The sequence below is a fragment of the Pelophylax lessonae genome, assembly GCF_965119305.1.
Source record: "Pelophylax lessonae genome assembly, chromosome: 1".
Lineage (NCBI taxonomy): Eukaryota > Metazoa > Chordata > Amphibia > Anura > Ranidae > Pelophylax > Pelophylax lessonae.
Genome location: NC_138768.1, coordinates 57,478,392 through 57,491,709, shown reverse-complemented (window position 1 = coordinate 57,491,709; position 13,318 = coordinate 57,478,392). Strand labels below are relative to the sequence as shown.

General features: G+C 44.4%; 1 protein-coding gene across 4 annotated transcripts in view; it reads right to left on the bottom strand.

Annotated features, from left to right (window-relative positions):
* Positions 1-13,318, bottom strand: part of DCC (DCC netrin 1 receptor) — a 1,040,152-nt gene that overhangs the window by 510,210 nt on the left and 516,624 nt on the right. The gene's annotated exons all lie outside the window — the stretch shown is intronic.

Below are 13,318 nucleotides of genomic sequence, written 5' to 3'. Positions count from 1 at the left end.
TACTGTGCATGCACAAAGTTCACTGATCTTTGTGAATGGCCCGGCGGCAGGAGAGGGAGGAGGGGGACCAAACTTCCAGGCCAGTCCCGGCTTGTTGATGACTACGGTTGCCGCTCACCTCCTGCTGTGCGGCCATGCCTGTGTGTCCATTACAGTGCCCCTTTAGAGTGCAGTCCCCTGTATATCACAGCCCCCCTTTACACAGCAGTCCCTGTTACAATAATGTAAAGTGGACTGCACTGTAAAGGGGCACTGTGATGTACAGGGGGCTGTGATGTAAAGGGGAACTGAGGACACTGATATAAATGGGGAACTGTGTTGTAAAGTGGGGCTGAGGACAGACTCCATGAATATCCCAACCCCGGCCACTGGGAAACTCTCTCTCTCTCTTTCTTTCTCTCTCTATATACATAAATACATAGAGTTTACGAACATTACAGCCCCTTCTACCAGTGGCGGGCAGGCAGGCAGCAGTGGTGGCGGCTTCTCCTCAGTCTCCTGCGTCTCCTCCCTCCTCCTTGGCCAATGGCATGGCTTCTACTTTTGGCCAATCAGGAAACGGGTCTCAGGACCCGCTTCCTGATTGGCCAGGAGGAGGATCCGTGTGACAATAGCGGATATTCATTTGCTATTGTCACACAACTGGGTTGGCTCAGGGCGCAGTGCTCTGCGCCCCGAGTCCACCCTTTTTTGAAGCCTATTAGAGCCTCTGGCTCTAATCACGTGCTTAAAAAAGAAAAACCCCATTGGAATCCATTCGTCCGGCGCCCTGCATGTAGATTAGGGGGCCGGACACATGAGAGCGGATGTCCATCTGGAGAAGTAGGCGACCCTGTGCCCCCAATGGACAGGCCTCCACTGCCTTCTACAAATCAGTATTGTCACTACTAGCTGCAGGGGCCCAAGAGTCGCAATATATTGTAAGTACTAAAGGGCCCCCAGGCAGCAAGTTGAGGACCAGGGGCCTACACTGTTCTGAAAGTGTGTGTGTTATTTTGTTCCAGTATTAATCAAGTCCAACTTCTAACTTTTCTTTCTAAGTTACTGAAAGAGCCATTGACGTTCTGTAAAAATACTCTTTAATTGGAAATAGATTCAGATTGATGAATAAAAAGGCATGTTGGCAATTACAAAGCACTTATCATGTAAAACACTGCGGTTTGCCAATAATTGCGTTTGTGCGCCGTAATGGAATGCGCAAGGGGCCTGTTTCATGCAATGCAGACAAATGATATCGAGAGCAGATAGCGGAGACGGCACAAGGCAAACGCACCGCAAGGACGCATCGGTCTCTCCGTGTTCATTGGGTGGAAACTAAGATATTAGAGAAGAAATGTAATTAGCAATCACCAAGATAAATCCTTGTATTGAGAATCTATAGTGACTCAGCTGCGCTCAAGAAAATCAATTTGCCATTTTCTTATCTGCGCCTGTTTGGAGTCTACACCAACAAGACAAGATTTAGGGGGAAAAAAAAACATTTTAAAAGCGAGTCCGTCTCTGCATGTCAAAAGATGGAAGACAAAATCAACAAACATCATAGACCATCACAAGGGCTGAAATTTATAGGATAGGAGGAAAACCTGTACTGAGAAAACTTGGGGGGGTTGCCACTGCTGACCACTCCTTCTGAAAATGCTAGTTACTTGGCTGTTGTGGTGACACAACATTTTGGATGGGGTTCTACTTTAAATAGCAATCCCATGCAGCAAGTAAAAATATTCAGCTACTTATGCCAACCAGTAAACAAAGTACCTGTGACAAAGTCAAAGCATTAATTCAATTTACCTTTAATATGGTTTATATGCTTCAGAAAAAAGCCAACACAGTTCCATAGAGCAGTGGTCATATACCAGTGGTCTGTGGAGCACTGATGGTCCATGAGAAAATGTGAGTGATCCCCAGGGGTTCTGCCATAAATCAACATTGTGGTAGATATATATCAAGCAGTGTTGTTTCGAGTGTTGTTCTTATAGAGGGTCAGTAGGAGCAGGGCTGGGAAGGGGGCAGGAGGGAAAACTGCCTTGGGCACAGTGTTTTTATGTATCGAAGGGATGATAGGAGACCTATAAAATACATCCAACCAAGCTCCTCACCCTTTGTGTCCTTTACTGTCCTGTTTGGCAGGCTGCCCTACCTGACAGGAGAAGCCCAAGCAGAGGAGCACTGATGTTTCCAATGTTGAGGTCCACTGTCTGCACCAATGGTGTACTTAAATGTGCACCCAGTACCAGTACTCTGACAGTTGCACCTTGAAACTGTCAGACAGGCAGAAGCATCCGTGTAGCGCAAGTGTAGCACCCCACTAGATAGGTGCTAGGTTAGGTAAATTTAGTTACTGGCTTACTGTAATCAGTTGAACAGCATGTGAATGTTTTGGTCTGTTCTGTGTTTCACTGGCTGCAGGTTTGACAGCTTCCCTCTGTCTGTCTGGAAAGGTTCTGGAAGATAATGGGATGGGAGAGTCAAATCAGCAGCTGAATATTTATGCAGCCCTGGCCAATCCCTGGGTAGAGGTGACAAGATGGTGGCTGGGAGGCAGCATAAATACTTGGTACAGAGGGTTCTTGTCATAGGAAGAGAACATTTCAGCCTGGAGGACTGCTGTCCTCCCAGGCACGCTTGCCATGGGTCTGCTCTTCATCGAGGTCCCAGCTAGGATAGCTGGGGGGTCTTTTCTGCTAAAAGTTGCTGGAGATGACTGAGGAATATATCTGGAAGATATTGGAAAGAGGCATCCAATTATCCAAGGACATTAGTGAGTAAAGACTGGAGTGAGAGATTCCTGATAATGTGTGCTGCTGCTATTCCTCGGGTGCCAGACTCCGCATTGCTCAAAGGGAACATTGTGCATGGTGTCCTGGTATAGCTCAGTGTACTATTTGCTTGTGCAAGGACTCTATAAGGAATAATAGGAGGAAGATTAGTGTCCTCAAGTTGCTGCCAAAGTTACTATAGTATCCCGCAGTTTCCCTACTCCTGTCCAAGTTCAGATTCTGCATGAGAGCATCAGAAGTGCCTGGCTGCAAATGCAACTGCAGGAAAAGACCTTAGAGACCTAAGAAGCGGGCTCCTGTGGGAGTGAGCGCTTCATGAGTATCATAGATCCCAACTGCAGAAGACGATCGGGGGTGCCCACATCAGGAGGAAGGGGGGGCAGAATTTAGCATCTTCACCTTGGGCACTGGATGGCCTTTTCCTGGCGCTGAGTGGGAGGGCAGTAAAGTGGGGTACACACTATAAGAAAATCGGGCGAACGATTGTCCGATTTTCCTCGTTGTTTTACAGCAAACCAGAATCGATGAGCGAAAATTCATATGAAAATTCGGAATCGGCTGCAGAAAGTTGTGTATGTGACGGTGTTCACCGTCACTGGAATTTAAGGACAGATGGGTGATGGTTTGGATTGCTTCATATTTGTCAGCAATGTCCCTATGTAGAAATATTGAGATTTGTTCCCATTTGCCATGAGGTCTGTGATTTCTGAGTGCTGTGTATATTACATATCTTTCAGTGTCAGAGAGGCTTTCCTTTTGTTTGTGTATTGGGAGGGAATGTGGATTGCCCTGTCTCATGCTGAGTGCTGATGTCCTCCCATTGTTCCGTGTCTGGCTATTGTGTACATTGATTGCCCCCTGGGGGCTTCTGTCTCATTACACATAACAGTCCTTCTGGTCAAGCTATCGGACCAATCCCTGCTGACTCATTTTCAAGTCCTCATTTGCATGGCTAAGGAGGACCTGAAGGAGAACGGCATGTACTTTGCAATTGACCAATGGGAAAGCGGTTGTTGGGGGCAGGATGTTCCAAATTCTGTATAAAAGTGTATTGTGTACTTCCAATAAACGTCTTCTTGTTTGAACTTACATACAGCCTGCCTGGTGTTTGTTCTAATGGATTCCGAACGGCACATAGCTGTAGTTCGGATCCCGGAGCCTTGGTTGACCGAACCATCAGACGTTGCGATCTGCAAGCTGACTCACTAGAAACAGAGGAGTGTCGGGAGAGCGGAAGCGAGCGAGCAAGGGTCTCGTTACAGTGTACACACTGTACGAAAATCGTAAGAAAATTCTTTGGACGAAAATGTTCGCCCAATTTTCTTATATGAGCCTTCAGATTGTACTTACTCAATCCTGTTATGTGTAACTTTTCCCTCTGCTGCATTACCAATCCCCTTAAAACTTCCAAGACAGGTTTGAATGTGATTTGTGGCTATGAGAAATGTTTTTAGATCTACAAAAGGCTTTCTCTCAGGGAGAGGCAGTACAGAGAGTGTTCCAGCATCCCCCAGCAGGCGTGTTCCAGGATCATCAGATTACAGACACAATGGGCTGATATGGACCGGTGTAGTACATCAATGTCTGGATGGAATAATGGAACAACCTAATTGGCAGACTACTCCACCTGTGTATAGCTACCTGTGGATACATGTTTGATTTTCAGTCTTAAAGTGGATATTAGACTTGTATTGGGCTTATCAAAATCATAAATGATTTTTAAAGTTTGATCACCTTTATGTAAACAGGAAAAAATACTGACAGTGATAACAACAGCAACGAGTGAGCCAAGCATAGGAGAAAGCCAAATTGCGTTGGAGGTGAAAATACAATTCCATTAACTTGTCAATCATTTACAGAACAGATGACGACTATACGTTTTTCAGACTTTATTTATGCAATAGATGCTCTACATGCTGCCACTTAACTCCAGTATATTCAGCAAACTGTTTCTTATCATATTTTGGGAGAAAATACAAAAGTTTAATTCCATCTAAAAGAGATATCAGCCAGCAGAGGAAGTAATTAATGGATCTAGTGTGAAATATTTTTTTGGGGTATTTTAAGGGTACATTCTCTCCAGCTGTGATAGGTCTGCATTGGGCGGCCATTCCAGCGCAGTCCCACCATAAGACAAGGGAAAATGCCTTGTCTCATACTTGGCCAGTTCATGCCACCACATTGTTTTTTCAGCATTTTCTTCAGCGCAGCGCAGTGTGATGTAATTCTTCGTCTCACACTACGTGGCAGCCAATAGAACTTAATGGTATGTCACGGTGTGACCTTTTTAATTGTAGCACCCTCCAAGTAAGGTGCTAGGTAAAATATGGTGGGCCTTGTCTGCTGATCAGCGGGGCCATGTTTTTCAGCTAGGCTGGCATGTGTTCCCAGGTGTGTCTGTTGTGTTGGGGAGTCTCCCCACTGTGTCCCAATAAGGGCTCTCATTGGGCAGTGGAGGAAACCTGACCAATAGCACACCAGGGTTTTGTATCTATCCTGGAAGGGCAGATTCTGCCGCACAGCCTTCTGGGAGAGGGTATAAGTCTGTGGAGAGCACATGACAGATTGCCTTTGGCGGGAAGTAGAGTCCCAGGAGGGAGGTGACGGCTGTCTCTCCTCCTGTTAAGAGGAATCGGTGTCCTAGGCGGCTGGCCTGAGTGGATACAGGGCTGAGCTGAGCTGCAGGGAAGGATCCGGTGTGCTGAGGACCAGCGGAGGTGTTGGGGGCGAGTTTCAGGAAAGCATTCTGAGTCGTGAGCACTGCAAACTGCCCCTAGGGGTCTGCCTAGGAGAGGGGACCAATCCGGAGAAGGTCAGAGGGATCCAGGAGCTAGCTAGCCAGTGCAGGAATAGAGTAAAGGGGGTGCCAGTGTTAACCCCGAAGAGTAAACGGGGTGCCAGCGGTTAGGCCCTGAAGTGTAAAGCGTTAAGTGTTGCAGCAGTGTTGCAAGTAGCTACCTCAGTCAGTGAAGACTACAGGGAGCAGTGTAAAGTACTTTTGAGCTGTGTGGTAGTGTCAGAAGTCAAGTTTCAGTTCACAGACAGCAAGCTAGATTCCCAAGCGCCAACGGGCGTTGACCGTCACTCTGCCAGCGTCAAGTCAGTGCCAATAGGCATTTTTCTCAAGTGTCCCAGTTCAATTGTACAGTCGAGCCAGAGGAGTATCCAACCCATTCCCTTCTCCCATCCAAGTTCCTAAAATAAAACTAAAAAATCAAAGATGCCGGACTGTTCATTGACTCAGTTCTCACACTTGGGCAACAAGCTTAAATGTGCTGTTGGTGTTAACGGTAACCATGGCAGACCCACACTCAGCCACATGGCTGGAAATCTTGCTACATAATAAAGTCTGTTTAAAAAAAATAAGTGAACAGTGCGATGCAGCGCAGCCATCCGGCCTTATAGCACCAGACACCATCATAGTCAGCACCATCTAGTGGCCATAACTTGGAACTTTCCACATTCAGACATTCAAACTGCTGAGAATATAGCCTAAGGATATTTAATTGTGCCCCATTTGCACAGAACAAATGTACATGCAGTTTCAATGGACCAGCGGCTATTCAAATGCTTTTTTTTATAAATTCAGCTGACACAGGCAACATCTGTATGTCTATAGACCGTGCCTGTCTATGGTAGACATCTCCTGCTAAGCCTACTTGGTGGGAAAGATGACCATCTGATTTGAGTTTTTGAAACTAGGATTATTCATCAATTTATTGTCAGCTTTTTCCATCATAAGATAATCGAACAATCATACAGAATTTGCAGTACAATATAAATGCTTTGCAGAAAACTGTGTATGACCAAGGAATGGTCCATGAGTCTCACATCTATAGACAACCTCTAGCTTATAAGGTACAAGCCGCATGGTGTATTGCCGAGAGCTGTGAGACTCTATATGCAGAGCGCACAGAGAACCTGTTTCCCAAAGCACCAGCGTGTAAATCCCTCTGTCAGGCTACCATTTACGTATTACCAAATCAGTCATTCAACTTATTTTCACTCCATTACGCCTCTAAAACAAACAAAATGTGTGTTCTGCCCCTGGGCTCAGCATTTCAGCAGTCATGGTTTTTTTCTTTTTAATATATTTTCTTGTGTTCAGTATTAACGCTTTCATCTGCTCCGTGAAATGCAATTCCTATTATCATTTGACATTTAGTATATATGAGTAAAGTTGTGGCAGATTCTAAAAAAAGAGCCCTGGAATAATTAAAGGGAACACTCCAGCCAGATCTGAAACTTTAACCTTGAAATATACAGGGAGCATACTGGCAAACTGGCTTGTTCATGCAGGCATCTCTGTACAGAAGAGCCCAGGACTCCAGGAGCAAATAAGATGAAGGACATAGGTGTAAGGGTTGCATGATGGTTGAAGGGGTGCCCCCGGCAGTTGTAGGTGCAGCTGCTTTTTTTGGCTGCTGTCCTATGGTGCTGAACTTCTTAACAGCTTTAATAGCAAGAGGGAGCTGCTGAGTAGGAAACTCAATAGACTGAGTCAGGCAGCACTTCACTGTGGGAACTGTAGTCCAGAGGGGAGAGACTCTATTGTAATCAGGAGCTTTTAAACTGTATTTCTCAATTGGAGATTACCAGGAGGAGGGTAAAGAGTTGCATTTTTTCAGGCTAGTCAGGACACTGCTTCCTCTTGACATGAGGTGAACTGGAGAGTGCTGCATATAGGTGGCCTGAACGGGATCTGGAGTGCTTACTTCAGGGGTGCCAACAGCCAGAGACACCTGGGTGTAGAGCAGAGAATGGACTGATCACTAATGGCACTTTTCCACTGCAAGTTCCGGCTCGGCTCTACTCGGCCCTGCTTGGCCCGGTTTGCTTTTCCACTGCTGGTACCCCATGGTACGGTGTTGGAACGGTTCGGTATGGTTTAATATGGTTTGCTTTTACACTAAAGTAGTACTAAAGTTAAGTGGGTGGGATAACAACGATTCTCTGACCAATCAGGGGCTAGTAGTGACTGCATGCCAAGGATTGTGGGATATGGTACCGGTATGTTACCTCTTGCAACCACAATCGAGGTGGTACTGTTTTAGAGAGCCGTACCGTTCGGTTCCATGCAGTGGAAAAGTGTCGCCGTACCGAACCGTTCCTACACCGTACCATGTGGTACCAGCAGTGGAAAAGCACAAAAGCGAGCCGAGCAGTGGAAAAGCGCCATAAGTGTGACCGGATGGTGAGCTGCAATGTCGCTGGGACTCGTGAGCTGCTGCTGTGGGGATTTACTATCTTCTGCTAGAGAAAAAGACTGAGCCCTTTAGAAACTGAACATACAGTCATCTAGTGGCCTTATTTGCTGTCTGCAGGTGTGACTGGGATTGTACTCATAGGCACAAATGGTACAACTGGGCCCCAACACTAGCTGGCTGAAAAGTTAGGACATTGCAATTAATACTTATATGCACTGTTTAATGCTTACTTTGCTGATTCATGAGCTAATTCCAGTCTAGTGGTGCAGAACTCCAATCTAAGTTGCTTCAGCATAGTGTACTGTTTGCCAGACTTTGTCTGAACCTATCTTCTGTATGCTCATTTATGCTCAAACCACGATGTACTCTAACCCATACCAATACATTGAGTTAATTTACCACTAAATGGTCTTGTGCCTTTTTCCTGATACTAATTTATAGTCAAGTTTATAGGAACACTTGTGTTTCTATAAGTGCATGCAGTAACGCTTGCTCAACCAGGCGTGCCAAAGGGGCTGAGGTTGTCCTTGGAGTCGAGGCGCAGAACAGAGAACCCAAATTACCAAGCCTGTCCTGCGGGGTTAGCATTAAATAGGGTTAAGGGAATAAGAAAACAGTAGAAAGTTATCTTATCTGATTGTTGTATGGAGTATTATAGGGAGCTACCTTCAGAACCATTTGGTGTGGAGGAGCAGGACAGTGGCTTTCACAGACTGACCAGCATCCAAAAAGCTTTCCAACCTTTGGGAAGCTCTTTGAAGGTCATTGAAGGCATTCACTTGTGTAAAAAGTGTGAGGGGACCCATTGCGTATGGCGACTCATTTTAGTCCGATTGTTGAGATCAAGGATAGATGTTCAGATTGGTAATCTAAGATCGGTTTCTGTCATCAAGCCGAAGGCAGTGTAGTGTGGCTGGGGGCTTATCATGTAAAACCTTTTGGCCTCAGATACAATGTTCTTATTGGATGTTTCTTTCTGATGCGTTCAAAAACCATCAACCCATCTTTCTTGCTATTTATTGGACTAGAATTTTGTAATAAAAGACTGGTATGGCCACTCTTGTGTGATCTGTTTGCTCTGGGTAATTAGAAGTTGTATGGGTGGATATGGCCTAGTGGTATTGGGTGGCAGGCTTCCTCTGAAATACACTTTGTCATGCATCAGTACCCCTCATTTACTTTGGTCTTTAGTGTAGTGATCCTGGAACTAGCCTGTTACTGATGCTGCAACACCCTCCTTGTTGCCTTTCCCATATAGATATATAAAACAGTACTGAGATAAATTAGAACCTGTTTTGAAAGTTTGACAGCTGATAATGCAGAATGCAGAGAGAGAAGAACTTACACAGTACGAGCTTATGCTGGCCATACACTAGCCAAAAAATAGTTTGAACATCTGTCATTTGGTCCGATCGTTAATTTTTCGTCCAGTTAATGGGAGCAAATAGAAAATAGTTTTTAACTTTTCGGAGCCGAATAATCGAAGGAACAGTTTGGAAAATTCTGCCGAACGAATGATAGATTGAAAGGTTAATGTGTTTCTCAGCCGAACTGTTTGCACTAGGCATATGTGACAAACTGAACGAAAAACGTCCATTGAACGATTCATCAATTGAAATTCAGTCATTACATGATGGCACGATCATCTGCTCTCACGGCTGATTTTTCATTTTTTGAAAATGAGTTTGAGCGATTTTTCGGCTAGTGTATGGTCAGCTTTATGGCACTTTTCCACTGCAAGTACCGGCTCGGCTCTACTCGGCCCTGCTTGGCCCGGTTTGCTTTTCCACTGCTGGTACCGCATGGTACGGTGTTGGAACGGTTCGGTACGGTACGGTATAGGTTTGCTTTTCCACTAAAGTAGTACTAAAGTTAAGTGGGTGGGATAACAAGGGGGTGGGTGGGATTCTCTGACCAATCAGTGGCTAGAAGTGACTGCATGCAAAGGATTGTGGGATATGGTACCAGGCATGGTACCTCTTGGAACCACAATCGAGTAGGTACTATTTTTTCAGAGCCGTACCGTACCGTTCGGTTCCATGCAGTGGAAAAGCGCCGCCGTACCGTACCGTACCGAACCGTTCCGACACCATACCATGCGGTACCAGCAGTGGAAAAGCACAAAAGCATGCCGAACCGTTCGGTTCCATGCAGTGGAAAAACACCATTAGAGTGGCACACAACTCTCTGACCCTTACAGCAACGAAAGCTGCCACCTTAGCCTATGTTTGATCTTCATTTGCCATGATGCTGCACATGTGATCAGTTATGACATCAGCCACTTGATTGCTTAGCAATTCAGTTGAGAGCACAAGCAACTGTAAAAGTTATCATTCAAGACATGGCTTGAATGTAACTGTCTTGGGAAACAGTTACATTTAGTTTAGTTTCACTTTAAGGAAGTACGCTCCAACTGACTTTTCCAACTTTTGGGGAGCTGTGTGTGCTTGTGCAGCAGGGATTTGTACAGAACTGAGAATAAGGTAAATTGAATCCGTGCTGTGTCATGTATTCCTTCGGCAATCATGAAATCAATTTTCCATTCACAGTCTGTAACAGTCTGTAACTCCGCAAACTGGATATCTCCCTTCAAATGAGTTTGTGGGATTTCAAGCCATGGTATAATTCTGCTATATGCTAATTGTAAGAATTTATGTTGGCTTATCAAAAAATAAAGAGGATGGCACAGTGGCTTAGAGGTTATCACTTATGCACCAGGAACCTTGGTTCAAATCTCAGATAGGACACTATCTGCATGGAGTTTGCATGTTCTCCTTGTGGTTATGTGGGTTTCATCTTGGTAATCTAGTTTCCTCCCACACTCCAAAGACATGCTGGTAGGTTAATGGGCTGATGTCTAAATTGGCTCTTGTATGTGTGCAAATTGGCTATGCACATGTGTTATCACATTCTGCATGCCAGTCCCAAGCTAAGCAATTGAAGAGGGTTGAGGAAAGATCTGGCAACCTACCTCATGACAATTGCCAAGAAATTTAGATGGAAAACCCTTAAACTCATCAGACATGGCACCCAGTGAGCTGACTCATAGAAAAGCCGAGATTAGGATTCAACAGATTATTACATACATAAAAAGAAGAAAACTCAGGGTGAGCATTGCCAGTGTGGGCAAGTGGCCAACAGGAGGTGGAAACTGCCATAGAGGAATTCAGTGAAAAAAATGAATGGGCAGTTGATGGACAGAGAGAGTGGCAGTGGCATAGAATCATATGCTCAACAGCTTAAAAAAATTATCATCAAACAGACACTGTATGCAGAAACACTTTGGCATTGGCGTTGGTGTAGGTAGTTTGAGTAAACCCCACACTTTACAAAATTAATATGTTTTCTTTAAGAGCCCATGTTCATTAAGCCATTTTGATAGATACGCACTTTTTCCGGCCTTTTGCTTTCAAAATTTTAGATATAGCTGACAGTGGTAGTAAACCCAGTGAAGTGACTGGCCTCAGGTGATACACAGAGATGACGCAAATCCGCCTACTTAAGTTGTACATGTTTATCTGCAGTCCTCTCTCCTCCACATCTGTTCAAAGTGCAGAATTTATACAGCTTGTCTGAGCGTCCAGAAAGCAGGGGGTGGAGAACTGAAGATACACTCTGCAGATCTCATCGATAGCTGATTGGAGGGAAGGGACACACCTCCCTTCACACAGTTCACAAGAAGAGAGCCGAGGTTGTCAATCACAGGCTGAGTGCTGGAGCTCCAACCCCTATCATCTTTTTACCTCTTGGTGTTAGGAAGTGACTCATGCAGATAAGAGAGGAATGAGGCAACAGACAGAAATCACACTTAGTACTCTGGGCTGAGACAAGTACACACTATAGAAAGATATGCTTTGCTCACATTTCATGTCTGAGGTTTACAATCACTTTAAACACTCTCCTCCAGCTTCAACAATAGTTTGCAATCCTTTAGGTAAATTCTTTAACCTAAATGACCTGGCCACAAGTGCCACATGCAATGGGAAATTGCAGGGAGTTTCCATTATAATAATAGAAGTCCAACAAGGCAAACACAATGGCTATGATTAAGCTCAATCCAGGTGAAATGCATCAACGTGTGTGGCCAGGGGCAGTTTAGAATAAACTGAATGGTTGATGTGTTTATATTGCAGCCTGAGGTTTTATACTTCAGCATTTGTGTGGAACGGGACTTACTTCTTTCTGGGACCATCACCTAGTGTGGAAGCTGAGCTGAGAGGTTAATTACAGAAGATGTGGAACGGGGCTGCTTGGCCATTTTGTACAGTTTGTACAGTTATAGGAAAAGGACAATGTATTTTCTTCAAGGACATAATGGGAGTTTTTCACTCAATAGTAACCTTAGAGTAAATTATGAAGTGGCTTTCAGTCTTCTTTATGCTTGCTCTTCCATACATTCATAAATAGATAGATGTATATATTGACCACTAGAGGGGGCAAAGACTGAGTTTTTAGTCACTCTGCCTCTCTTCATATCAGCTGCTGGCTTAAAATATGATCCCCACAGGGAGTGCATTGTTTTCAGTGGGTCATAAACTGGCATTATGAGCAGGAGCAGTACTCTGAAGTAGTAAGGAGTTGCCTGAGCATGTAATGAGCAAATAAGGCTACCATCATGAACTTAAATAATTACAAACTATATAAAAAAGCTAAGTTTCTAAAACACTCATTGTTAATATTATTAACATTACTTGATCTGTTTTTCTCAAAAAATCACAGAAAATTATTACAGATTCTTCTCGGCTGCTCACTAGCATTCCAGAGACAAAAGTGGAAGTGTCATAGTACGCTGCAATGTTTGGAATGTATGGCACGTTTCTCATGATGTTGCTAATACCGACACCTTTTTTTATTTCATAATAACTGTGAAATGAATGCAGACAATTAAAATGCCAAATCTGTCCTTTGTTATTAAAGTGTAAACCTTGAGCTCCGCGATCTGAATCGTTACAAACCAAACCGAATAATACAGTCAACTCTTTACAGATATTTTCTCCTTTATACCAAATCCTGTTCAACGTGTTTAAAGGAGTGGAAGCATGGAGGATGCCATTGTGTTCTCTGCTGAAAACGCTAGTTGCCTGGCTGCCATGGGGGAATCAGTGGTTTCAGTACTTGTTTCTATCGTTATTTGCTTTTTTGTTCCGGGTCATTATATATTCCTGTTTTGCTTCTTGCACACTAGCGATGCATGGTGATTATGCCTAAAGCATAACTCCAGACTCATCCCAACAATGTGGTTTATTTTATCCCCAGTGCCCCTCCCCCCTCTCCTGCTGTGTGATTTTCCTTTTTGTTACACTTACCTTTCTTGTCTTCATGCACACAGGTACC